The sequence below is a fragment of the Ischnura elegans genome, chromosome 4 (assembly GCF_921293095.1).
Source record: "Ischnura elegans chromosome 4, ioIscEleg1.1, whole genome shotgun sequence".
Classification (NCBI taxonomy): domain Eukaryota; kingdom Metazoa; phylum Arthropoda; class Insecta; order Odonata; family Coenagrionidae; genus Ischnura; species Ischnura elegans.
Genome location: NC_060249.1, coordinates 68829721 through 68856247, shown reverse-complemented (window position 1 = coordinate 68856247; position 26527 = coordinate 68829721). Strand labels below are relative to the sequence as shown.

Below are 26527 nucleotides of genomic sequence, written 5' to 3'. Positions count from 1 at the left end.
TCCCAGTAGCTGAATTCAACCCTCCTGATATCCCTGTCTACTTGCCTAGGTGAGGAAAAACCTCACGAAGCATCGAGTGCTTTACGGGACGTCTTGACTAAAACCCTCCGCGAGCGATCGTCCCTTTTATTTAAATCTCGCAGGAAACAGATGAAAGCTTGAACGAATGAAAGTCACGCTAATATATATTGATTAATTCTACCCTCTTCTTAGTTGGAACTCGCTCCGCCGGCAGCAGGAGCTGCTGTTCCCACAGCCACCCGAGAAAACAGGGCAAAGTCAACGAGCGTTGGTGTGGCCGTTTCCCCATCAAAGGCAGACATATGCACAGAATTTCGTCGGCTGGAAATCGTTCGGGCAACCGTGTACAACCTGGCAGTTTAAACCATCAAGGTCTGGTTGATGTGAGCCGCTAAGGATAAAAAGGTGAGTGCTCAAGGAATGTCCATTTTGTGTGTGGGGTTTCTTCTATTCGTGTGTCCGTCGATGTAAGGCGTTGGATGCACCCCGCTCCGCCCCCTCGTAAGAATATTGCCCACCAACGATGGGGCGAGTGGTGAAAGGGAATGCAACAATCAACACGCTTTTTTATTGTGCCATTCAGTGAGATTTTTAGCCGTGAATTTGGTATTTAGCCCGGGATATTTCACCGAAGGCTCGCTATTGCACGTTAGAGAGCGTCTCAGTATTATGGTGGGCTCATTTGATTTTTAACTTAATCCTCTCTCATGTTTTTACCTATTTAATTACGAAATCTCATGTACTCGTTATGAAATTTAGCATTTTAGTTTTTTCGGGAGCTCCAGTCGAATATTCCCTCTGAAATTTGCTATTATATTTCCATTAAATTGACGACCGTACGATTTTGCCCTGATTTTATCCTTGAATATAGACTTTCATTTGTGCATCATCGCCGTGCATGTTGAGGGATAGTTTCTCCAATGAGTGTGACTTGTTTATTTATCTGTGGCAATGACATATTTACCGTTATCGTTGCTCTTGACAATGTTTTGCTAATTTCTCATCCGAGACAAGTCTTTCTGGGAAATAAATTGCTGGTGTGACACCATTTAATGGTTATGTTCTCAATTTACAGTCTGTGATCTCATTTGTTGATACTTTCTCTGTAATTAGAACTCATATTTCGTTTTCCATCTTTAGCGGTGATTCTAGATTTTATTAGGTGCTCCAAATTGGATATACTTGTTTCATCCCTTTCAAAATTCGTACTACTTATATATTAACTTTACAATCGACTCAGATGATGAAAATCTGTGTCACAAACCTCAAGAAATATGTGGCGTAACAGTCATACAGCAGATGAATGTAGGAGAAAATCAATTCTTGCGCATGAGAATAAAATATAATGAAAAGATATCCGGCATATTGAGCTCGTGAAATAAATTCATATCCGTCTCATATTTGGAGAACTGGAACGGAGGTACTCAGCTTGGGTCGTTAATATTTGGTCGTATTCCTAGATGGGTATCCCATTGCTTTACATCCCCGTGTGCTCCCTACAAAAAAACGAATTTCCCATCGTCCTGGAGCCGTAGAGATTTTCTCGCGGTTTGCGGTATCGGCACGAGACTATTCGTCTGCATTGTTGCTGAATCCAACCCCGACCATGGGCTTCCTCAGCTGCTCCGTACAGCGGCGCCCCTCGCGGTGGAGAAACGAACCTTTCACCCGGCAGTTACGTCTGTGCTCCCTGAACGATTTCTACCCTTGGACTCGGCAATATTCTCACCCTAAATTTCTTTAGCTGTCCATTTCCATTCCCTCTTCCCTCCGTCAAACCTCAAATTTTCGTCCACTCTTTCGAACAGTTAAATCCTACGCATTTTCCTGCGAAATTCGCGTGTGAGTTAAGACGCCCAGAAAAATTCTACCCCTTTTTCTTTCAACCTACCCCCATTACTGCGGTCACCCCATTCACCATCATTTTGCAACTCTTAATTTTATTTCATTGACGTTAATATCGTCAGAGGTGTCTTAAATGCCGCACCATACGATATGACTATCATTGGATAAATATTCAAAGCGAAAATTCTGTTTTGTCCCATTTAAATTGTAACCCTTGTAACCCAATTATACTCTAATAGATATCTTATCACGATTTTATGAATTTCATCACGTATTTTAGTCTATTATATATTAAGCCTCTCGTTGTGTAAGATGTATCAATATTTGCTAATTAATGTGGTAAAGCTGGAGCTGGAATTCAGTTTTCCGTACCAATTTTGCCTGTAGCACAATAATCTGCTATGGATTTTTGCTACCATTTTTGCCCTATTGTTTAAATGGTGAAAATAGGTGTTATTGCTTTTATTATTTTGAAATATATGTGAGTATTTTGCGAGAATATTTACCTGTTTATCTAGACCAACTCTCCTCTATGTTGACGATTAAATATAATAATAATAGATTAGTCGTGGCTTTTGCATGTCTCGTATTATGACAAACATGTGCCAGAATATTATTGGGAACACATTGCGAGACTTTTAGTTTTAGTATTTTTATCAACGCATATATAATTGGTTTAATTAGTTGCGATTTTTGAAGAACAGGAAAAGATAAGAAGTGGTGGCTTATTGACTTCGAATGGCTGAAGTTTAAAAAAAGCTGTAAAAATTAGGTTTGGTCAAAGAATTCGTTTACTTGTAGCGGTATTCATTCATTAAAAAATGATGCATGACTGAAATAACCAATGAATTTTTTAAAACATGACATAGAAGTTTTGTGTGAAAGGTAAACCATGTATATCTTTGTTCTAAAATTCTACCGCGGACCGTTAGGAGTCTCATGTACCACCATCTGGTAACTGCTACGGTATATAGAGTTGAAACCTTAATCGCTTTTTTCTAGGAATAAGTAAAATGCACATAAATGATTTTCTTCTCGAAACAGTCACCCATTCAACTTGTTGAACACCATAGCAAAATTGTAAATTACCCTAGGAAATGAAAATCGACCTGTGCGTCGACAAATGAGCGTCAAGACACAGCGACAGGAGACAACTGAAGCTGAGGAATAACAACTACGCACGGCAGAATATCTTAGTTTCCGTCTTCGGTCACCACCAGCATGGTCAAAATTTCGCATTTAGTGCAGAATCCGCGGGCAGCTAATTTAATCTTAATTGATTCATCGGAAATTCCTCCGCGACTCAAAGTTAATAATTATTTCCAAATTTATTGTAACAATAATGCTTTTACTTATGACATCTAATAATGCAAAATAACGAAAAAAAAATCCGGTTTGTCCTCCACAGTATATATGATAATGTTCATAGGAAGTTTCAACTTCTTGGCTCAAAAAATTTGATTTCGAGGTTTTAGGCTGTTCTCAATGAAGCTTTTTTTCTTATATATATGCAAACATCTACCGCGAAAGCCGCTTTTATAGGCGTGCGGCGGGAGAGGAAAAAATAATAGTCATTAACCTTTCAGAAAATAATAAAAAAATAGGTGCACGTTGTGAGATATTTGACTGGCCGAGTTCGACCTAGAATTTAACCCTTTCTAACCCACAGCTGCTTCTAAAAGAAACAAAATTTCAAAACTTCTTATTTAAAAAATGGGAACACTTTCTACTCAATCATAGTTATTGTGGCGACTATATATTTCTCCATTAAACTTTACAGCACAAAGGAAGACGTAGTTTAAATATTTTTCTAAATAGAGCTGAAACTATATAAATTTTTTATGTTACTTAGAAGCAAAATTGGGTTAAAATGGGTTCAGACAGCACTTTATTGTTCGGAGGAAACGATTTCCTAAATTGAAAAGTTCGTCAATTTATCCCTTTTACTTTCCTCTCGTACTTGGAAATACAGTCGGTTCTAAGATGACGTTCCCTGTGTCACTCTGAAAGGTATATGTAGTTCTTAATTGCTGTAGCCAGTGGCGGAGCGAGGGGGGGTTTTGGGGGTTAAACCCCCCCCCCAGAGCTCAGATAAGTTTTTAAGTTTAATCCATTTGACTTAATTAGATTGATATTACTAATAGAATAGTGTAAGAATTAATAAAATATCCCTCAGAAAGCCGTACAACTCACCATTTTGAACCGTGTATCTTAAAATTCCGCAATTTATTCATCTCGCACCTACCGCTTATACTGGTGGGTATTCCACACCCCCACATACCCCGGTAATAGTTGCACACATACCCCCCCCCCCCCAGCCTTAATTCCTAGCTGCGCCCCTGGCTGTGAACGTGGTCCGAGTATCTCGCGATGTGTCCCTCCACTTCGGGATATAGGCGACCAGCTAGGCGTAGCGTTACTATCGACAGCGTGCGTTGACCAGCTGTTGTAGTTGGAGCCGTACGGGACGGAGCACGGTGAATCGCGCGGGGTCACGCGCGACTCTTTGTTTCTACAAATCCCAGCCGGCGGACGTGCTCGTGGGGAAGAAGAGTGAATGGAAGCGAGGGCACAAAAATAAACACGATCATATTCGTGTCATCCCGAGTGTTTGAATCTCACAGAAAACGGAGACGGTTGAATTTGATCTAGTGCGATGACCTTTTTTCCGGTCATCGAGATTTGATGACTAAAAATTGAGGAGCCTATAAGCCAAGGGATGCAAGCTTAACTTTTATAATTTTGGACATGAGTGTAGACAATAGTTGGTTGGTTACACTATATTGTTGTGGCAAAGGGATACAAGTAAATCACCAATAACTATATATAGATTCAGTGATTCACTTGTATCCCTCAGCTACAGCAAAATTGTGGAAACCATCAAACATTATCATTATCTTATCTCCAAAAGATTATACATTGCACTTATAACCCTTGCCTCCCAAGGTCCTCAATTACGGACACTCCCTTTGACAATGAGAGATTAATCAAGGCGAGTAACAGATTGAAATATTTAATTTATAATTTTAAAACTGGGTTTACGTGACGTAGTTTCTGTCTTAGCAGTTGGCTGTTATTGAGCAGGGATGAAGACAAAATTATATTTCATTTTCTCTTCCAGAAGAGGAAATGATAATATTTCTCCTTCGGAGCCGTCGTTTCTTTTGTTTTGCCATCTCTTCATGAAGCGTATAGGCGTTCTTCTATGTTTATAGTAGTGGCAAGATACAGTCATCTGCTAAAGAATTAAACTTCGACGTATAAATCATACCAAATCTTTTTAAAAATTTCATTCCGAATTAGTCATGTCGATGCATGATATCGATTTCACGAGTCTTGACATCAAATTATACGAGCATATTGCGAAATAAATCACTTGGTAATCTTCAGCAAAACATAATTGTTCCGACCCTGGGTTTCAACTACTATACAGTCATTATCAATCTATAACTTATACTTAATAATGACTTTGAAGTAGTTGAAACCCAGTGTTGGAATAATAAAGTTTAGTGAAACATTACTAAGTGATTTATTTCGCGCTATAGATATGTGGTTCCACCTACTGAAGCCTGAACATTTGAGATAAATTCTATTACGTAGTCTATGCAATTTCGATTTATCGACCTACGGTTTCGATGAATCGAACCATCGAACAAGTACATTTGGTCTCGTAGCTTTTCTTCCGTTTTCATTTTTCTTCTTCCTCTCCACGGAATCCTATAGGACTCCCTCCTCTCCGCGTCCTCCGCTGCCAGTGACCCACAATCGCCATGTACTACCCGCGCTCCTCCCCTTGTGCCGTGGGGAAATCGATGCCCGGAGTGTAACGCTCTTGAAGGGACGGGAGAAGGAGGGTGTGGGTTAGGGGTATTCAGGGAGCAGAGAAAGGGGGCCATGCGAAGGAGAAGGGAAAGCGGGAAAGGAGAAGGCGAGGGAGGGATGAACGGCTAGGGTCCGAGGGAGGGGGCGCTCTACGCGGAAAGGGGAGGTTCAGAAGTGGAGATAGGCGAGGCGAGGAGATAAGAAGTGTAAAACAAGGCATATATTTTTACAACCGAATATAGTGTTATTATCATTATAACTTGTTGCCTACATGTTGGTGTAATATTGTACAAAAGACGAAATATCATCTTCAATTATTACTCCAGCCTGTCCCCATTTGTATTTTTTTCTTCATTATAAAATATAATCTACTGCTCTTCGTGGGGATTTTAGTGGTGATGTAGACTGTTTTGTAACGAGTCCTGGATATTGTTAAGGTTATTTTACAGTCTCTACTGGGGAAGGGGAAGTTTGGAAGTGGAGATATGCGTAGGAGTGTAAAACAAGGCATATATTTTTACAACCGAATATAGTGTTATTATTATTATAACTTGTTGCCTACATGTTGGTGTAAGAATGTACTAATGGCGAAACAACATCTTCAGTTATCACTCCAGCCTGTCCCCATTTGCATTTTTTTTTCTTCATTTTGAAATATAGCCTACTGCTCTTCGTGGGGATTTTAGTAGTGATGTAGACTGTTCTGTAACGAGTCCTGGATATTGTTAGGGTTATTTTATAGTCTCTACCGGGGAAGGGGAGGTTCAGAAGAGGAGACATGTGAAGGACTGTAAAACAAGGCATATATTTTTACAACATAACATAGCGTATACTGTTGTTATCATTATAAGTTGTTGCCTACATGTTGGTGTAATATTGTACAAAAGACGAAATATCATCTTCAATTGTCACTACAGCCTGTCCACATTTGTATTTTTTTATTCATTTTGAAATATGGTCTTCTGCTCTTCATGGAAAGTGATGTAGACTGCATTGTAACGAGCCCTGCATATTGCGAGGGTTATTTTATAGCCTCTACGCGGGAAGGGGAGGATCAGAAGTGGAGACACGTGAGGTATTCTAAAACAAGGCGTATATTTTTACAACCTTATATATTGCATACTGCTGTTTTCATTATTACATTTTGCCTACTTGTTGGTGTAAGATTGTATAAAAGACGAAACAACATCTTCAATTGTCACTCCAGCCTGTCCCCACTTCATTTCCTGATGAAGTATTCTCGGGTTTTCCACCGGGTGAGCTGATTTTAGGCCGAAGCTTCGATTGCTGCCTCTGCCATCGTCTTCAGGGCTTGACAATTCGAGAATGGTAGCCATCTGAACGTCGGCCTGCAATCAACTTACTCGGTGGAAAACCTGAGAGGACCTCACCAGCATCCTACTCCGGGAAAGAAAAAGTTCATATCTCACTTCATTTGTTTCTTCTGTTTGATATACAGCGTACTGCTCTTCAGAGGGATTTTAGTGGTGAAGTAGGCTGTACTCTAAGGAGTCCTGCATATATTATGAGAGCTGTTTCATAGCCTACGATGTTGCACATATTTTTCAATGCTCAATTTATGGTTTATGTCAGATCAAATTAAATACTAAACAACAATCAAACTCGTCATCCCTGCCATTCCTATTTCTTTCTCCTGTTAAGAGTATGGTCTATTACTCTCCAGGAAAATTTTAGAAGTAGACTGTATAAAAATTATGAAGGATATAAAAAGTCGTATTCTTACTATAGATTGTGGTCATTTGAGCCACCGGGGCAGCCGCTTGCTTGAGACAAATGTCCAAGAACAGACCCTAATTGGGACCTAATTAACCTTAAGTTTTCAATTGGGACAAAATTCAGTAAAGTAGGCCACACATCGATATTATTTGACCATTACCGATGCAATTTTTGGACTCTAGAAACCGATTACGAAATGCACCATTGTACGAATACGTAAATAGTAAATTGAAACTAATCTAATGTTCCAATAGGTTCATGTATTCGTGCATTTTACGTTCCAGTCCGTTGATATCGTTCACATATGTAGGAATTAACTCGTTCAGGGTGAGGTATCACGTAAAAACGCCTTAAATGAGTCTGGTAGAAAGGAGGGGAACAAGACTTAGTTGAACCGAAATGGGAAGAGATAAATAATAGTGAGAACAGGTGAGTAAAAAAGCGAATGCACGAGTAAGTAAGTGAGTGAGAAAAGGGGTGGGCGTAACCGGCTGGCCTTGGCTGAAATGCTCAAGGAGTCGTAAAAGCTTAGGTCATAGGGCGAGAGTGTGATATTGCGCCAGGGCCAATGAACGGAGAGACGGAATACTTCTTATCTTTCCATCACAGCGGCGGCGGCGGCATAGCGAATCTTATCATCGGGTGACAAGGTATGACCTTGTGTTCAATGCATTTCTTTTTTACTCCCGTCGAGACCCTGCTTGTGAGTAGTTTCATAAATTAGGGAGAGCGTTTAAAAGAGACGTCCGAGGAAGATATGCTGGTAAGGGGGTGGTTTTAAAACCATAAGATCGCGTGTTAGTTTCCCTCAGCGTTCAAAGACCAAGCTCGTTCTTGACTCGCTTGAAAATTAGATGCAAATAATTAGGATAAATGAAATGATTTAGTGATCCCATGAAATTTAGGCGCCCATATTGCTTGGATTATTACTTAACATGAAAAAAAATGAATTTTTGGTTCTAAACAACGGTGAATAGTGATTAAAGACATGGTTACATGATGGATTAACAAGCTCCGGTTAATTTTTAAATACATTAACGCAAGAATGAACGCCAAAATGCACTGTGTAACCGCCCAGCTCGTACAAATATATCAACAAAAAATAGAACCGGATTCATATTGGTTCATGTATTAGGTTGATTAGTCAGGTTCACTAGTTTTTTAAATTCCTTATTGATATTACATTCTCAAAGAGATTGGATTCGCCTGGTCAAAAATTGAAAATTAAGTTTGGAGAAAATTGATGCGAAATCTAAATGAGACGGCAGAAATACAGCATCAAGTCGCAGCTGTATAATTATACATATAGAATGAAAAAATAGCAGTTTTGAGGCATTTTTTTGTGGTTCGTAGGTAAGCGAAAGATTTAAGTTTACTTGATGCGCCGTCTAATTAAAATACTCCGAGTGTCTTCTATCAACTTATTTTTGCTGAATAAATCGTATGAAAATGCTCTCAAAGGGGAATGAAAGAGTAAAAAGTCTTTAGGTCATGAATGCCTAGTTCGTGTTTGGGTTTGAATGGGAGGGAACTCTGCCGGTAGCACTGAACTACGAAAATGCTAAAAACGGTTATTTTTCGATATTTCTGTAAGAAAATCTCGATCTCTGCGTGATTGTGCACATTTTCAGTCTCCTTTAAATTCAGCTTTGCAAATCGCATAGAAGAGGAATATTATGGCTCTACATTACACCATTTGCATACCTTAATTAGTTCGGGATGTATGAAAAATTCTTCATGAATATGCCGCTAGAAAATATAAATACTTAATGTCTGTCTTGGAAAGTAAGACGGGTAACGATTTGGGTTAGATATTAAAGACTGAAACTTTTAAAAGGTGGCTGCATGGGTATAGTGCTCTGTGAGGGAATTGTTATATTTATTGTGTTAAGTTAAAAAAAAATATTCTAATTGTTTGGACCGAAAATGATGCAAAATCATTTTATCGTCAAATTTAAGTTTCTATCCTCATAAAAGGAAAAATCTATATCTTCAATTGATCGAACGGTATTTAAGCTCCTCATTATGCTGGTTATTGTCTTGCTGCATTACTTTATTCACTAATACTGAGACAAAGCAGCGTTCATAACGGAGGAACTCATCAAAATTTCAACCCAACCGTTCGCATAAAATCACTTTATCGACCCAGTTATGGTAGTTAATTCACTCTGTTCATCTCTAATGTTATTTCCACCATTCTCTGATTTTGAAAGAGATATCTCATTCAACCATCGGCTAATTTTTGGTTAGTGTAATAGAAGATGAATACTACAATGAACACACGCTTTAATATTAAATGCTTAAGAACAGTGGGGAAGTCAGGAATTACGTTCGTGGGGGTCCAAAACCATGGGGGAAGGGGTATTTTTTAAAAACATGGTATTAAGTAGAGGGTTTTTAAATAATTTTTTACAACTCTTTTCTCAGCCAAAAAACTTCATTTATCAAAGAAATCTTTTGTAAAACCATAATTTTCAATATTTTGTTTTCTTTTATAAAGGAAAGTAATTGTGTTTTTATGTTTCGAGGGGGGAGGGGGGCGTCTAGACCCCACGACCTTTCCCCGTCGCTGCTTAAGCACTTGGTGTATTCTTCGGTATGAAAGCTGTGAATCAACGGCAAAGCTACATACTTGAATCCTTCGCGGAAAGTACTTTGATGTGGCGGAGAATTTTTCCCCAGTGGACCATAGGATTTTTCATTGGAAATGATTTATTATACCCGCACCTTCAACGCTGTCAATAGCCCGGAACTGATGATTTTGGTTCTTAATTTCATGATACATACAGTAAAGACTGCGGTGGTGCATAATAAATGCTGATTACCATTGAACTAGTGCTAGTTGAAGTATGATACGATCTAGATGGTCGCAGATGCCTTATAGCACGTCGTAAATATTGAAAAGTAGTTTTAGTCACAGATTTTCATTTAACTCACCAAATGTCTCTCTTTACCAATGAATTCATCCCGTAATGATATTTTCTCATGTTGGCGCACCATATTTACCGCCTACCTCACAAATTCCGCTACTTACTCGCGAAAGCGTGAGCGGTTAGCTCAATCCTTTGCGTTACGACCTTCAAGAATGGTACCGCGTCTGCCGGGTTAAAACTCGACTTAATTGGGGATGGATCTTTTAACTCCCGTCTTCAATGCACGTGCACAAAATCAAGGACTGATAAACCCTTTAAAGGAAGAAAAAAAAGGAGTCGGAGGAAATGCATGGGTAGGGTCGGGAGGGAGAATATCCGACGACGGTTTGGACGAGGGAGAATGCAGGGAATGGTAGAATGGAAGTAGGCCAACGGTGAGGAGGAGGCGAGGGTGGTGGAGGAAGGGTGGGGGGGCAATGAGGGGTTGAAGTTGGGTAGGGATAATGCAGCAGAGGTCGGCAAAGGGGTACAGAGGGGAATTGGGGAAATAGGGGGTGAGAGGAGGCGAACGTTGGGGTGAGGGATGTGGTTGTGGAGGGTACGGGGTATTCTACCCCGAGGAGGGGCTCAAAAAAGGGGTGGAAAATAGTTTGGGATTGAACGGTCGAGATCATGGTAGAGAGGAGTCAGGGTAGGCATTTTAAAAAACAGCAAAGGAAGTGAAAAAAAAGTTAACGACGGATGGGCAATAAAATGAATGGATAGGTTGAAAATGAGGAGGGAGGAGAAAATAGGAGAAGAAATGGAATTGCATAACACCATACGCCGAAGAAGGAATCAGTGGATAACCCACGTAATAAAGCACTCTAATTACGTGAGAAATGGAGGGAAAATTTATCAAAGAAACGCTGAGGTTGGGCAGATAAATAAGGACACAAGGAAGAATGACATGATTGAACAGCATGAACTGGCTAAGGGAGAGGTTAATTTGAGGATAAGAGAATAGCAATCAAAAGGTAGCAGCTCTACGATTGAAATATGAATGATTTGGTGACACGAAATCATCATATTTTGAGATTCCGTCATCAGATTTTCATAAATTTAGCACTATTTAAGGAAATATATAAATATTTTGAAAATTTAACAATATTAAAATACCATAATGTACATAAAAAACTCATATTTCATGATATATGATGCATTGGAAGATTTCATACGAGTAGCGATAGCTGTGTTATCGACGTATGAAACTATAAACTTTACAATAGGAAATAATAATAACTTTTTATTATTCGTTCAACGTTGATTATAAACTACAAAATATCATTTTGTTACCCACCATTCGTAGTGATGCTATCCTTAGATTGTTATACTGCAGTCCTCCAACTGACCTCTCCTCTAGCCAATTCATGTTGCGCCATCATATTATTCTTCCTTGTCCTTACTTATCTATCCCAAGTAGTCACCTTAGCCTTTCTCTTGCGAATTTTCCTTAAATTATCCCTCCAATATTCATTGTTCTCGTAATCACTGTGATTTATAACATTAGTTATCCACTGATTCCTTCTTTGGCGTATGGTGTTCTGCAATTCCATTAATTCTCCTATTTTCCCCCAACTCCTCATTTTCAACCTACCCATTTATTTTATTGTCCATTGCATTCGTGTTTATAAATATATGTGATTGATTCCCATTAACCAGATATGTCTTTTAACTTTCGTGTAAATATGGAAAAAGTGTGGTAATCAAAGCATGATGCAATCGAGTCAAATAATGCCTGTGAAAATCACATTGAATTAATCAAAAGTTTTTGAACTACTGTGAAATCTTAGATTTCTTTTTTAGGAATATAGTCTAAAATTGATTTTTCTCCCTCGTGATTAGGCCTTTAAAAAGGTAATAAGTGTATATGCGTGTGTGTACTTTGATTCTGGAAAAATGTAATTTTGAGGTTAAACATCGTGGAGGGGAAATGTTGACCCTTGGGCATATCGGTCGATAGTATCAGAACGTCCTAGGAACCCATTATGACCTCCAACACGAGGTACGTTCGAAGATTCTGACATCCAGAATGACTCAACGAAAACGGAAAATATCGAAAATAACGAAAAATGGGTGAAACCGAACATTTTCATTTATTATTTTTGATTATTATCTGAATAGTCATGATTAAAAATGCATTTTGGATTGTCTTTAAACATTTTTAATGTAAGAATAGTGAAAATATTGTTGGAAAAAGTGTTGAATTGATTTATTCTGAAGGTTTATAATATGCAGAAGTGTTCTCTTGTATTTTACTAAATGTTTCTTGCCATAGTTTGATTTTAATTGCAATTTGATGTCATTCCATCCACTCTCTCACTTCATGCTTCAAGCCGAGGGTTAATTTGGATAGATGAGGGTAGAACTTTCATTGGAATAAGCCACTGGCGAGTAAAATTCACAAATTCGGCGTAGCAATCTTAGATCCTTTTCCCGTGCCCTCTCGTAATGCTAGGATAATTTTATGTCTGATAACTTTTCCCAGATTTGAACCCGCTACCCCGCTGTCTGTCATCAAGCGTTTCATCTGTAAGGCTTCCACGTTACCCTGACCATGGGAAAACTATTAATGGCCTCTCACGTTTGATGACCGCACTTCCTCTACTCGATATGCGGATATATAAACTTTTCCTCTCTACTTACTACTCATAAGAGGCTTAAAACATAACTAACTACCACAGCCAATAGTTTTACATGTATCGAGGTACTGTGAGGAAAGGAAGCGTTGTCTCTAACGAAGGAAGATATGAATAGGCAGAGAACGGAGAAAGTGAGATGGCTGGGGAGAGAAAGGAATGAAGAATTTCTTGACGCGGTTGGTGAGGAGAGGAAAATTGTAGAGGAAATAAGGAAGAGCTGGAGGGAGTTCTAATCGAAGGAGGAATTCTAAAAAAAAATCAGAATGCTTAAAGATGTTAGGTAAGCGAGGTAAGGAATGTGACTCCTTGATAGAATGAAAGGGAGCAGTCTTAATTTAGAGTTCAGAATGGGCCCCGGCACTGACCGGTAAGATTCACAAAATGTTTCCTGTAAACCTACCGTAACTCGTAGAAAAATTAAGTTATAACAAATGCTATATAGGCTGGCTGGTATATAAATATGTATTACAAAATATATACCTGGCCGCTTGAGACGATTGGCCGATGCCACTGGCGCTTACATTTAATTTTAAAGTATACATTAAGATTCTTATATGATACTGTATGTATAATATTAATTTTAATAAATTAGTGTTGTTAATATAGAATTAATTCATCTTTTTAAATACCTACTTATATAACAGCAATCTTCATAATTGCCTATCCAATTCCGATCCCTGGGATCACTTTACATTTCATTTACGTCTTCCTTAACAGTCCTGACCACACACTTCATCCAGGATACTCTCGTTATATGTGTCTCAGGAGGGCTGTATACTTCATTTCCACACCATCCTCAAACGAGAGGGATATGCCACCATTCCATCCGTCCATCCATGCAGGTGGGGAACTCCGGCACAAATTCGACAGTTCCTCCGGACTCGTTTCACGGAGGGGTAGATCGAAGTCGGTCGGGGCTAAAGCGGGGAAGGTAGGGTGAAGAGGGAAAAGGTGAGGGAAGGTAGTGTTTTTCGGATGGTGGAGTTGAAGGGGAACTCGCCCACCCCTCCTACAATAACTCCACACCTCCCCTTCTTATAGTACTGGGAATTTTTTTTAATTCTCCACCAGGGGGTGGGTTGGAGTGACGTTTAGGAGGGGTAGGTAGAGAGCACGATCGAAGACAAGGGTAGTGGCGCGGAGGGGCGGTAGAGAGCGTAGTAGCGCCGGAGGGGAGGGGTTGGTATCGCGAGGGGAATATCAGTCGATGAATGGGGTTTATGCCTTCCCCTCTTCCCTTAGCGCCCCCTTCCCCCACTTCTCTCCTACCTTCCCTCCCCTCTCCCTGTATTTCACCGTCCTCACTCGAGGGATTCGTTTAAAAAACACGAGTATATCTAGTAGTTTAAAATTCTTTGGAAAGTAATCATTTCAGGATTAACTTCGCGGACGTTTATGATTTGCACAGTGAAAAGTACATGGCTTCAATCCTCTCTAACTTACAGTAGTGGCCTTGTTCCTGACGTCAATAATCCGGACCATAATGCGAAAATAATTTACAATAAGATCAATGCTCATATGTTGTAATTATTATCGATGATTTATTCAGGTTAATGTTGATTTATGTGTAGAATTGTAGGGATTACTCCAGCTTGTCTCCTCATCTTAATAGGAGTTCAAAGTATGAGGACATTAAGGCATCTCCCGTTCATTCCTTTAATAAACCTTATCAAATTTTTTACTCTCCTTCGCTTACTTAACATTCTCCCACTGTCACCATTTTACATTGAATCCCTGCTCAGTAGTCGCTTAATTTCTATGTACTAATAATTTACTAAATTCTACGTTCTAATTTCTCTTAACTACTGCACTGAAGAGAATTTCTGTTTTTATGGATTCGAACAAAGTTTTTTGCGTTGAAGCCATCGAACATTTATTATTTACCTGCAGAACCAATAGGGTTTTTTATTTTTGAATATCCGGACTAGGTCCGATAATAATTGATTCGGATTTACAACGCTCTACCTTGTTACTTGCGATTTGGTTTCTACAAAACTGTGCCATCAGACCCAGAAGTCTTGTTGGAATCCACTCACTGAAATGGAAAGATTGTAATAAATTAGATTGGAGTGAAACCACATACATCTCAGTGTGAATTCATTTGTGTTGCTGATTCGGGGTAATTTTCTCTACTGAATACCTGAAATTATAAATATTTGGATATTTTTTACTCGCAAAACTATTACAATCCCAAATTGTAAAAATATTTAAAAATAGAAGGATCGAGAGAAGATTGCTAGGAAACTTATCGTTATGGTCAAAACCCTTCCATGAGGAACTACATAACATTCAATTTCAAAATGAGTAATTTCAATTTTTAAGTGCGTTTGAATTATATTTTTCGCCATCAATATGCGGCAATTTTTTACACCGACATTAACGTTGAAAGTGTACAGGTAGTTACACGCACTTGACAGGGAGGAAAATTTTTCTCCCCACCTCTATTGTGTAGTGGCGACGGTTAAAGACACGCGGGTTGCATGCATGGAAGGATAATAAGATTGGCAAGTGCCATTCTTCATTACCATTAATTTTATCGGAACTACGAATTAGCTCTCCACTTAACTGATCCATTTCTTACGAACAGGATTTTATATCCTAATGGCTTCTTTAGGACATCGGAAGATGTTATCATTTGATGTAATTCGGGGCGCAGCACAGTGGGCGGAAATAGGAAAAAGCCGGACAAAATTACAAAATGGCTTTTTTTGAGTTATAAACTTGAAACTTCGCAGGTATACTCAAAAATGATTGAAATTTATTAATATGTACTTAATTTGACATAGATCCTAGCCGTTACTGAGATACAGAGGCTCAAACGTGAGCAAATTTCCATAAAAACGCCCGTCTTCAATTTTCTCTGAAAATCTTCCAAAGTAAGTGAATGGTGAAGTTATGGGTGGATTCTTGCCGAATAAAAAACCACATAATCTGTTAGCATGGTGTTTTTTCTTTAATTTTCCGTAATCTTAAAGAATACAGCCCATAAATTCTTACCGTGCAGTAACAAAATGGCGGATACTGTTTTTAGACAAAGTTTTACATTTAGGTAGAGTTTCAAATAGGTTTTCGGCAAGGTCGCGCAGAGTAACTTATATGAGAGCATTGCTTGAAGATTTTTTGAGGTCTTTATGCAGTTTTCTATGAAATAAGTTTGCGTCGCCGGAAATTACATTGATTTTTCGATCGCGCGGCAGGGTTCTTCTCCGCGCGTCGGGAGTTGGATTAGCCGCGCCGCGGTAAGGTTATTGAAGCCGTATGGGTTTTAACACTCAAAATTCACCGTTTTTACGTTTTGCTTCAAGACACCGATTCTCAAATGGTCTATGGTGAAGACAGTGGAGGTTGTTCATGCGATGTACTTGCACGTTTCATCGAAGTTCATTTCGTTATCTTTGGATACGATCGAAGACCATGCTTCTATTAAAAGCGTTCAAACCTCGACAAAGTGAGTTGTTTTCCTGGGACTCATACAAAAAGACCTACCAGAAAGATACCAGCTGAGACCCTTATACCTTCTTCAATCACCGATCCCTGACCCTCAGGATTCTAATTTCGAAAACGGTCGTTTTATGACACCCTGAAGCGGAGCCCTTGGCCGTCTTAACGGAGGTATTCTGGGATGGGAACTTCTAGCTTTTTTAAAATTTGCATCACACCCTCAGTTTTACTTTGACATACAGATTACCATGTCTTTACACGTTTACCATACGTTCCTCCCCGTGTACGCATTAGGGCATTGGAACACCATAGGTTCGACAAATTTATTATTTCTAAATTTTACATAGGCTCCATCCGCCATTCCATAGAAAATGCCACCTCACATTATTACATGACTTGATATCTACAAAATAATATTGGAATTGGTAAAAAAATCATTCACTGGGTAAAAAATATTTGCTCCATTATTTATTGCGGAGGCTGAATTTAAGACAAGGCCCTGATGCTCTGAAATTTCTCAATGACTTCCTGACAAAACGCATCCTATGGCCATACCTTAAGAAATGGGTCGAGTTCTCGAAATAATGAATGATTTTTGTGTCGATACAAAAGTTGGCTCGCTGACTCTATAACATTTCCAGAATTTGTTATGCATCACTTTCCCGATACTTCAACGACAGCCGGTTGAGTATTGTATTTTTGTAAACATCTATTCCTCTCAAATTGATTGACTAAATAAAATCCCCCCCGTAGCTTCATGCTACAAAATTCATATTATATTTGCCAGGCATTCCAGGGCGACCAAAAAAATGTCGCACCTAATGTGTTAGATCACGCAGAAGAAAATTCAAACTTTTAAAACTACTGCTACTACTGCTGAGCTTGCTCTCGCGGCATCTGTGAGTTTGAGAGAGAGGGGAGACACTGCAGCAGCTCACCTAATTGTAGAAATAACAACTACGACCCCTACTCGGGCTAAGAGAGTTCTTTCTAAGTGGAGGAAGAGTGAAAAGGTCCACCCTGAGATGACAGTGGAAGAGGCACTGTCATTGATGATTGCCTCTGATTTGACCAAGCGTCAACATCGGTCTTTTCGTAGGACAGCTCTGACAATGAGCCATGGACACGAATTGTATTCCAGTTATGATAGAATAGCGATAGCAAAAAAAGGCAGCTTATAACGAAGGAGTTAAAATAACTGAGACCATGTGCGAAGTAAACCTTCAAGCACCACTGAACCACACCATATTGGGAACAATAGCCTACTTAGCCACCACTTCCACCTCTCAAGAATTAAAATGTGTGGTGAACTACACATTAATCTCTAAGTACGGTTTTGATGGCAGTTCGGGCCACTCTCAATATAAGCAAATGTGGCAACAAGTGGATGCTTTAGATAAATTCCTATTCATGAGTTCCCTTGTATCTCTTAGTTTGATTAAAAAGCAGCAGGTAACAAAGGCGCTACAGGTAACGACTGAAGTTTCCACTTTCTCTTGGTTAATTACATTTATCTCTAAACTTTTGATAAAGAATTTAAATTGCATCGGAGGCACTTCTCACATATAGGCTCTACAATTTAAGATGATACTATCTGGGAAAATCCACTGCCGACGTCGACACGATTTTGTCATCCCATCCGCTTTAGGTGAAAAAAAAAGACAAAAGAAGTTACAAAATCAGAAAGACATTACCTATATCGAAAGGCAGGTGAATGGCCTTAATGATTTCAACTCTGGATTTTACACGATCAAGTTCTGTTTACTTCTGACCATGATCAACGGAAAAGTAATGCTTACATTGCTTACCTTATTTTCCTAATTTTTTCTTAATCTTAAAACCCATATAATTTATTATCCTACAGGGAAGTATAGTCATTTCGAAATTAAGAAAAACGATAGTTTTTAGTTTGCAACACACTGAAGGACAGCTGAATCATGGGGTTCTAAATCTGCGGTGCAATAGCGTCGGGTATGAATAACTTAGGAGATGTAAAATATCGTTCACCTGATATCGATAAATGTTCTGTTGGTTTGTGTATGCTGCACTGCCACATATGATTTTCTGAATGCATATTGGATATGTCGTATCGATTGGAATTTAAACAGTAGCATTTGATAATTTTGATTTATTTTAGTTAGGAAAGGAATGCTAAGAAAAGTTTCAGCTAAAATTGATAATATAAATTAAATTAACTATTTCGAAAAAGATGTTCGGGGATTTATTCAAAAACGTACTTACAGGCAAGTGGAAGTTTGAAATTTCTACGCTCCACAAGCAAATTAAAATCACTTTAACAAATTCTGCGCACTCAAGAGAACTTAACTTTCCTTCACCACAGTCCAAGTAGAACTGAGGGTATGATACACGTTTTAAAAAATCTAGAAGTTCCCGTGGAATTGTCTACCTAAACTACCCTGTCTTCATCGTATCTGCTTCAACAACTTTCTAGTGCTTACTGTCCAGGGCTCCGCTCCAGGGTGTCATAAAACGACCGTTTTCGAAATTAGAATCCTGAGGGTCAGGGATCGGTGATTGAAGAAGGTATAAGGGTCTCAGCTGGTATCTTTCTGGTAGGTCTTTTTGTATGAGTCCCAGGAAAACAACTCACTTTGTCGAGGTTTGAACGCTTTTAATAGAAGCATGGTCTTCGATCGTATCCAAAGATAACGAAATGAACTTCGATGAAACGTGCAAGTACATCGCATGAACAACCTCCACTGTCTTCACCATAGACCATTTGAGAATCGGTGTCTTGAAGCAAAACGTAAAAACGGTGAATTTTGAGTGTTAAAACCCATACGGCTTCAATAACCTTACCGCGGCGCGGCTAATCCAACTCCCGACGCGCGGAGAAGAACCCTGCCGCGCGATCGAAAAATCAATGTAATTTCCGGCGACGCAAACTTATTTCATAGAAAACTGCATAAAGACCTCAAAAAATCTTCAAGCAATGCTCTCATATAAGTTACTCTGCGCGACCTTGCCGAAAACCTATTTGAAACTCTACCTAAATGTAAAACTTTGTCTAAAAACAGTATCCGCCATTTTGTTACTGCACGGTAAGAATTTATGGGCTGTATTCTTTAAGATTACGGAAAATTAAAGAAAAAACACCATGCTAACAGATTATGTGGTTTTTTATTCGGCAAGAATCCACCCATAACTTCACCATTCACTTACTTTGGAAGATTTTCAGAGAAAATTGAAGACGGGCGTTTTTATGGAAATTTGCTCACGTTTGAGCCTCTGTATCTCAGTAACGGCTAGGATCTATGTCAAATTAAGTACATATTAATAAATTTCAATCATTTTTGAGTATACCTGCGAAGTTTCAAGTTTATAACTCAAAAAAAGCCATTTTGTAATTTTGTCCGGCTTTTTCCGATTTCCGCCCACTGTGCGCAGGGTAGTGAGTTAATACGAAGAGTAACCATTTTTTCCAGCAAGGAGAAGTTCCATGTAGTCAAGCCTGACGTTATAATTTACATTTTAAGTTCATAGCAGCTGATAAAAATCTTTTGAGGGCGATCTATGGTATTAGTGTCGTAACCTTTTCTAATTAATGATATTATTAATCCACTTTCGGTTATGGTGCCAGTTTTTGATGGTCGTTAGTTCAGAGCAAGTAGGAACTTTTCGAAATATGATTTCCAAAGGGCTTCAATACGCTCTTTTCGGGAATATGAAGATAAATGTATAAAATAAAAACTGAATCTGACTAGATTAAATGAACTTTAAAAATTAAAACCTCCCAAAATATATTTTTTCAAAAGCTATGTAATTGCTTTAGCCGAAGGTTCAGCTTAACATAAATATAGGCGGTTATAAACTTGAGCAGGATGAAAAATTTAAGTCATGTGACAGCTAATTATAGGGAAATTGTCGCAGCAGTTAGGATATCAGGGAGAAAATTGTGCTTTAAATGAAGGGTTTTATGAATTGAAAAGAGCTGATCACAGGATCCTTTTGTAAGATGATTAAGAGGATTAAAAAAAGACAGAAAATATATTTATACGTAGCATTGAAATTTTTCGTTAGGATATTGAATTCTGCGGATGAGATTGAGATTGAATGGAGTATTGGAGATATGGGTATGGAGGACAACAAAAAAATACGTGGTAAGAAGTGGAGAAGAAATCTTAGACATGATCCGTGAGGAGAGGAACGAGGAAGGAAACGGAGAAAAAAGTAATTGGTAGATGGAGCAAATCATAGGTGGGGAGGGAATGTTAAAAGCGGTTTTAGAGTGATAAATGATAAGTTAGCGAAATAGGGGAAGGATGCACTTAGGGTTTAAAAATAGAATGAAATGGAGTAGGCCTTGTTGTCAATTAAAAAGGGAACTACTATTTGCGAGGCGAGGCCGGCAAGGATTATTCGATAAAATGCTTCTTATAAACCTACCTGCTCCAATTCAACACTTTAACTATAGCACATTGTAATGATTACCAATATGATTCGATTCCTGAAATCCCTTAATTTTCTTATTATTGGCACTCCTGACCACACAGTTCATCCACTACACTTTTGTTAAATGTGCCTTACGCGGAGGGAAAATTTTAGGTAAACGAGGAAGGGGGATTTAGCGAATAAAATTTATGGAGAGAAAGTTGAGACGTAATTGCGAATTACGGAGGAAAGTTCAATGTGATTGGGGGGCCAACATAGGTGAATCGTAAAATGTGCCATGTGAATCAGCTTTAATGGTTTGAATATCTTTTGAAAAAATACGTTTAACACAGCGTGGTAGTCCACTTACCCACTCATTACTTGCAACCGTTGGAACTTGGAATACGATGACTTTGGTGAGAAGTCTGAAGCCTTCTGAGGGCTGTCTGCTCCATAACTTGGAGTAGGACTGTTATGTTGAGAAGGACAGTGAGAAGACGTAAGTGGTTTAAACTGCGGTAGGGGAAGATAAATGTCAATGATGGTGGCTCGGCGACAGAAAGTAGGTTGATGAACGAGGTAGTATGACGCAAGGGTGTGCTGCCTGTAATTCGAAAACGAGCAACGACAAAGTAAATTTATTTCAGTATAAATAGAACTTGACGGACAAAAAGTTTAATAAATCTCGGAAATTCGATAAAATCAGCTAAATGGTGAATTGCATGTAAACCTTTAAAGAAGCTTCCTAAAATTGACGCAGGGTATTTTTTTATTCTTAATTTTTTCATTAGTTTGTATTAAATTTATCATAGACCTCATAAGATATAAAGATCATCACTCCACATCGACTCGAAAGAAAATCGATTATAGCACTTTCTGCTTATACAAAGTGTGAATAAACGGCGTAAGTAATTAAATGAGTAAAAAATATAATTTTACACGCAAGGAAAGGAAGAATGCATCATCTAAAAGCGAACGATAACTTGAATTTTTCGTACCGAAATCGAGTCAAAATTTCGATTTCGTCTCACGTTGAGATTCAAGTAGAGATTCGGTACAGACAGTGATTGAGGTACACTTTATGGTTATTCTACAGTATTTTATAACTAACAATTAAATGTCATTAAAACTATTTTACGGATGGGTGCAATAATTCGCAAAAGGTCTACAAAATGACTCGGTTTTTTGTTCCAAGCTACTCATCGACACATTGCTAACCTATCAGTTCATAATTTGTATAAATTTGCAAATTATAAATCCCTCTGCCACCAATTGATAGCGATGCGGATGAAATATTCGTGTTTCGCATATGTAGATAGATGCCCTTGGGGCTTGATAAATAAATTGTTTGGATGTGATTCCGTGGAATTTACTAGATGTAATAGATGTAGATAAAATGCTTTTGGACTCTTTGGTGAAAAACGAATTTGAGAATGTAAGCATTATCACAAGAAGGTTGCGTCAACTCAGATTTTCATTTCAGGGAACCCAGATTGTCTCTGCGTTGTATTAATGTTCATTTATTGTTTTTGTCGAAAGCTAATAATTAATTACAAGACTGATTAGAAATTAAGGTAGGTAATTAGGGGAGGCAGCCGTTAGTTCAGATCATTTGCGGCTTTAGAAAGGGCAAGGTGGAGAGAAGCGACGGTATTAGCTTGCTAATCACGAAGGACGCCTCGGGGACCACGGCTTAACGTCCCATCGGTCGGACTAAACCTGAAGTGCGATCCACTGCAGGTATTGGACCTTATGAACAATTTCCGCCACCGCCGGTATTTTTTTCCGGACCCACTGGACAAGAATTCAACACTTTAATCGCCATATTCCCGTATATGACCAACTTTTACCGTTAAAAAAAGGCCTGACTCTTTGATGTCGTAACTCCGTTGAAAGGAAATGATGGGAACGACGATAAATACTTCCTTGAATATTTGTCGTTTTCATGGAAAACTGAAGGTATCGTGTCATGAATAGATGGGACTAGTTGATTGCACCAGGCAGGGGAAACGAATTTTTCTGGAGAATAGAAGTTTTTCAGAATGCAATTCACAGTCCTTAATTTGCTCTATTCTTTTTCTCCAAACCTTTCCGCTTCTCAGTAGGGAGCCATCAGATTTGCGCCGATATCATCGCTATCTCTGATTTAGCTCCTGGTTCACAAATGGGATATCTAGAGTATGATTCATGGTTTTGACGGGGGCTTCTTATCATTGCATCCCATCAGGTAGTTAATCCCGCTTGTGCTCTTATAACGCATTACTGTCCATGTGTTCTCGCCGCTTGCAGTTAAACTTCATTTCATTTCAAATGCAAAGAGGCGTTCTTTTTTTTACAATTTATTTTATAGATAGCACCCTTATTGCGAATGGAGCAATTACCTGGACCTTTTATGTAGTATCCGATTAACTTTATTCACGAAGCGCTCGAAGTCACGGAAAATCTGGGAAGTACAAATCAACTTGGGTTTGTTTTGGTGAGATCACCTTCTTTCAGAGGCATCGTGCTATTGACCTGTTGGATGATTCATCAGATTTCTGTGAATAATGTAATTTCTTTTGCCATTTTCTTTTCATGTAGCTGATGAAATCATCGTAAAATCTTTGCTTACCTGGAATTCTCCACATTTCTGTGAATTTTATAATTTATTTTTCCATACCCTTTTTATGTAGTTGGTGTAATCAGAGTGCAATCTTTGCTTACCTGGAATTCGCGGTTCATGGCTTTTAAGAAAGTAAAGACTTGAAAAAGAACTCTGCAAAATTTTTCTCGAAATTCCTTAACCCCGTATTATATTTTACTTTATCAAATCCATTACTCATGAATATAAGGATATCAGGAACAGTAATCGAAAAAGAAATATCACTTAGACGATGCATCACGCAATGCTTGTAGCGTTTTGGTGAGCTAAAGAGCGTTTACTTCCTTTGAATAACGTTAAAATGAAATTTACATTTTGATGAAACCCTAAATTCAAACTATATAACCAATGAAAATGCATTAAATTATTCAATACAATAAATATAACCGAATCATCATTATCATCGTTGCTAAGAATGTTCAGATTGTGAATAGATGCTCTCGGTATGAAGTTATAATACATTCCAATCAATTTTCCGTGTGTATAAATGCACTTTTCGTTGTACCGCTTTGAGGTCGACCAAAAAACCACTGTTAAATGGATGAGAAAATCCTATTTCCTTGATTTAGTCTCATAACTTGTGAACATTAAGGAAGATGTGGAATGGTTGCGTTGGCCCGGAGACTGAGAATACAATCATATTTGGGATTGCCTGGGATTGAATAGAAATATAAACATGCTTGAGCAACATTGCGTGGAGAAGTGAGGTAAGAGAAGCGTCGAGAGAGGTAAGGAGCGTCTTCGTAAATAGTCGGGTTGGAATGATGGTGTTCGTCCTTTAGACTTTAAATTAGTGATGAAGTATCATAAACGAACGGCCTCCATTTAATTCTCTTGATCTGGTCTCATTAAAGGGTACTCTTTATTCAGGACACTAATTTACGGAGTATGTTGTGGGCTCAACCACATATAACATTATTTACACCCCTGCTCTGTGATGGACTAGAGTTTCTTCAGTAAATATGAAATAATTACGAGGAGTAATCGAAGCTTGTTAGACCCACATTTGTAATAATTGCCGATAAACTAGGGGTTACATTTTTCTATGCACGGCACGTTGTTTCATTTAGTGCTGCCTCAATCTATTCAAGTTTATTCCGAGGTTCATCATCATCATTATTCAACAATCCTAATACTGCTTTGACGCAACTCTCTATTCCTCTGTCCTAGTTATTCCGAGTTGGTATGGGTCTATCCCTGGGTAAGATAGACCATCTAAATGATCCATTAAGCCCGTGAAGATGACTTGGCGACGGGAGGCCGCCAACAATTATGCCTCACCCGGGGGAGAGGGCAGCAGCTCTTCTTCATACGATTGAAGGTGGAGACTACGGTGGTCAGTGCAGCGACATTCATTTCACTGCAGGCGTGGAAACATTTAATTTAACGGCTGTAGTACTGCGATTTGTAAGCAGAGGGGAAACCACCACATTATTATCCCGAATAGTCGCTGCTACTCCAACTTCTAAATAATCATACATGATAGAATTCTCTCAGGTAAGACATTCCGAAGGTAAACTAGTCCCCATTCGGATCTCTGGATAGGATAGGAAAATGGAACGTGAGAACACTTAGAACCTACGGTAAGCCAGAGAACCTTAAGGTGGAAATGCAATTCCGAGGTTATAAATTGAAAAAGCAGCTATCCATACTTTTTAAATAATTACTTAGGATGAGGAATTATAACTGTGATTCTTGGTATCGAGAAATCGACTGAAATTACAGGTCGGTTTAAGGAAAAAATCTTTCTATACATTTACCTTGGAGAGCATTTAGCGTGGGATGGAAAAAAACTAGAGCGAAATCTGGGTAAACTAACGAAAAATTTCCGTGAGGTTTTTTTGTATTTTGAATTGAAGAGAAATTTTTTGAATTTTCTGTGACGTATTCAATTATGCAAGAACATTATTTAGTTTTTTGCATTTGAAAGTGAAGATGAAAGAAGAAATATTGAGATAGAAAATTGCTTGGATATCGGAAAAATAATATTCAGACAAGATAGAGAGATGATTATTGTGACAGTCGCGATTCTTTGGGTATGGGTGGAGAAAGGTCCACATTAATTAATTAATAACACCACAGAACCACCAAAACTAATTTTTCGTAAAAAGTACGTATTTTTTCGCTTTTTTTATTTAAACCGGTATTTAAACATTCACCTGTACGTAATGTGGCGTTTTGGAGCTTTACCGCTGGGGGTCGGAAACCATTCCCGCTCCGCGGCCAACCGTAAGCCTACTCACTTCCGAGCCTCTCTCTCGCGAGCTGGAGTTTGACATCCAATATTCACGACGCTCCCTCCGGGTAGCAACATAATTTACACACTACACTAGAGCTTTCCATTAGCGTTTTATGAATCCTTTCCATGTAACTTATGGGAGAACAGATGGATGGTTCTATCTCTCTCATTCAGCGGGTCTTTCCTCACATCCTCTTGATTTCTAAACTATCCGGTATAAATTTCCCCCTCATATTTCCTGTCCTGTTTCTCTACATGATAAAGGACACGGTCCTCATCGTTTCGTGGATTATTCGTCGTTTAGGATAATAATTTTAGGACTTCGTTGAAGATGCACTTGATTCTTCATGTGGCAACATGGCATACTAATTAATCACAAGAAAAACGGCTATGCGGTTCTGTCGGTCGTGATCAAGGAATTAATTGTAAAGCATAAAAGCAAGCATCTATGCATAAAAATAGGAGGATACTAATTCATTCTGGGGAGCTGTGTAACTATATGGGCTGCACCTTAGCGGAAAGCGGCTACAACAGTAAGGGTACCAGAAAAAGAATTACGTTTGCTATGGAAGCGTTGAAAGCAAAAACATAACTTCGAATATAGAGGTGCTTTCTTGTTAGCTACAAATTATATCTTGTTGTAACTTGCTGCGATAACTAGAAAAATATATTCCAAATATTATGTCGTAATTTATGAAATGATTAATCGAATGGTTACATAATGATTCGCGATTACGATCGTAATGAAATACAATTTGAGGGTGAATTATTCACATATCCGTAGCAAAACGGTAAGTATTTATGTGGTTGCGGCTACTCATAGGAAAATAAAATA

At 38.6% G+C, this 26527-nt stretch overlaps 1 protein-coding gene across 3 annotated transcripts in view; it reads left to right on the top strand.

Moving 5' to 3' along the window:
• Window positions 1-220: 220 nt before the first annotated feature.
• LOC124157651 (synaptotagmin 1) overlaps window positions 221-26527 on the top strand; it is a 271133-nt gene continuing 244826 nt past the window's right edge. For 2 of the 3 annotated variants that reach the window (XM_046532570.1, XM_046532567.1), the window contains exon 1: window positions 221-426. The gene's annotated coding sequence lies outside the window, so the exon portion shown is untranslated. The remainder of the gene's footprint in view (window positions 427-26527) is intronic. The other variant, XM_046532571.1, reaches the window with a different exon arrangement.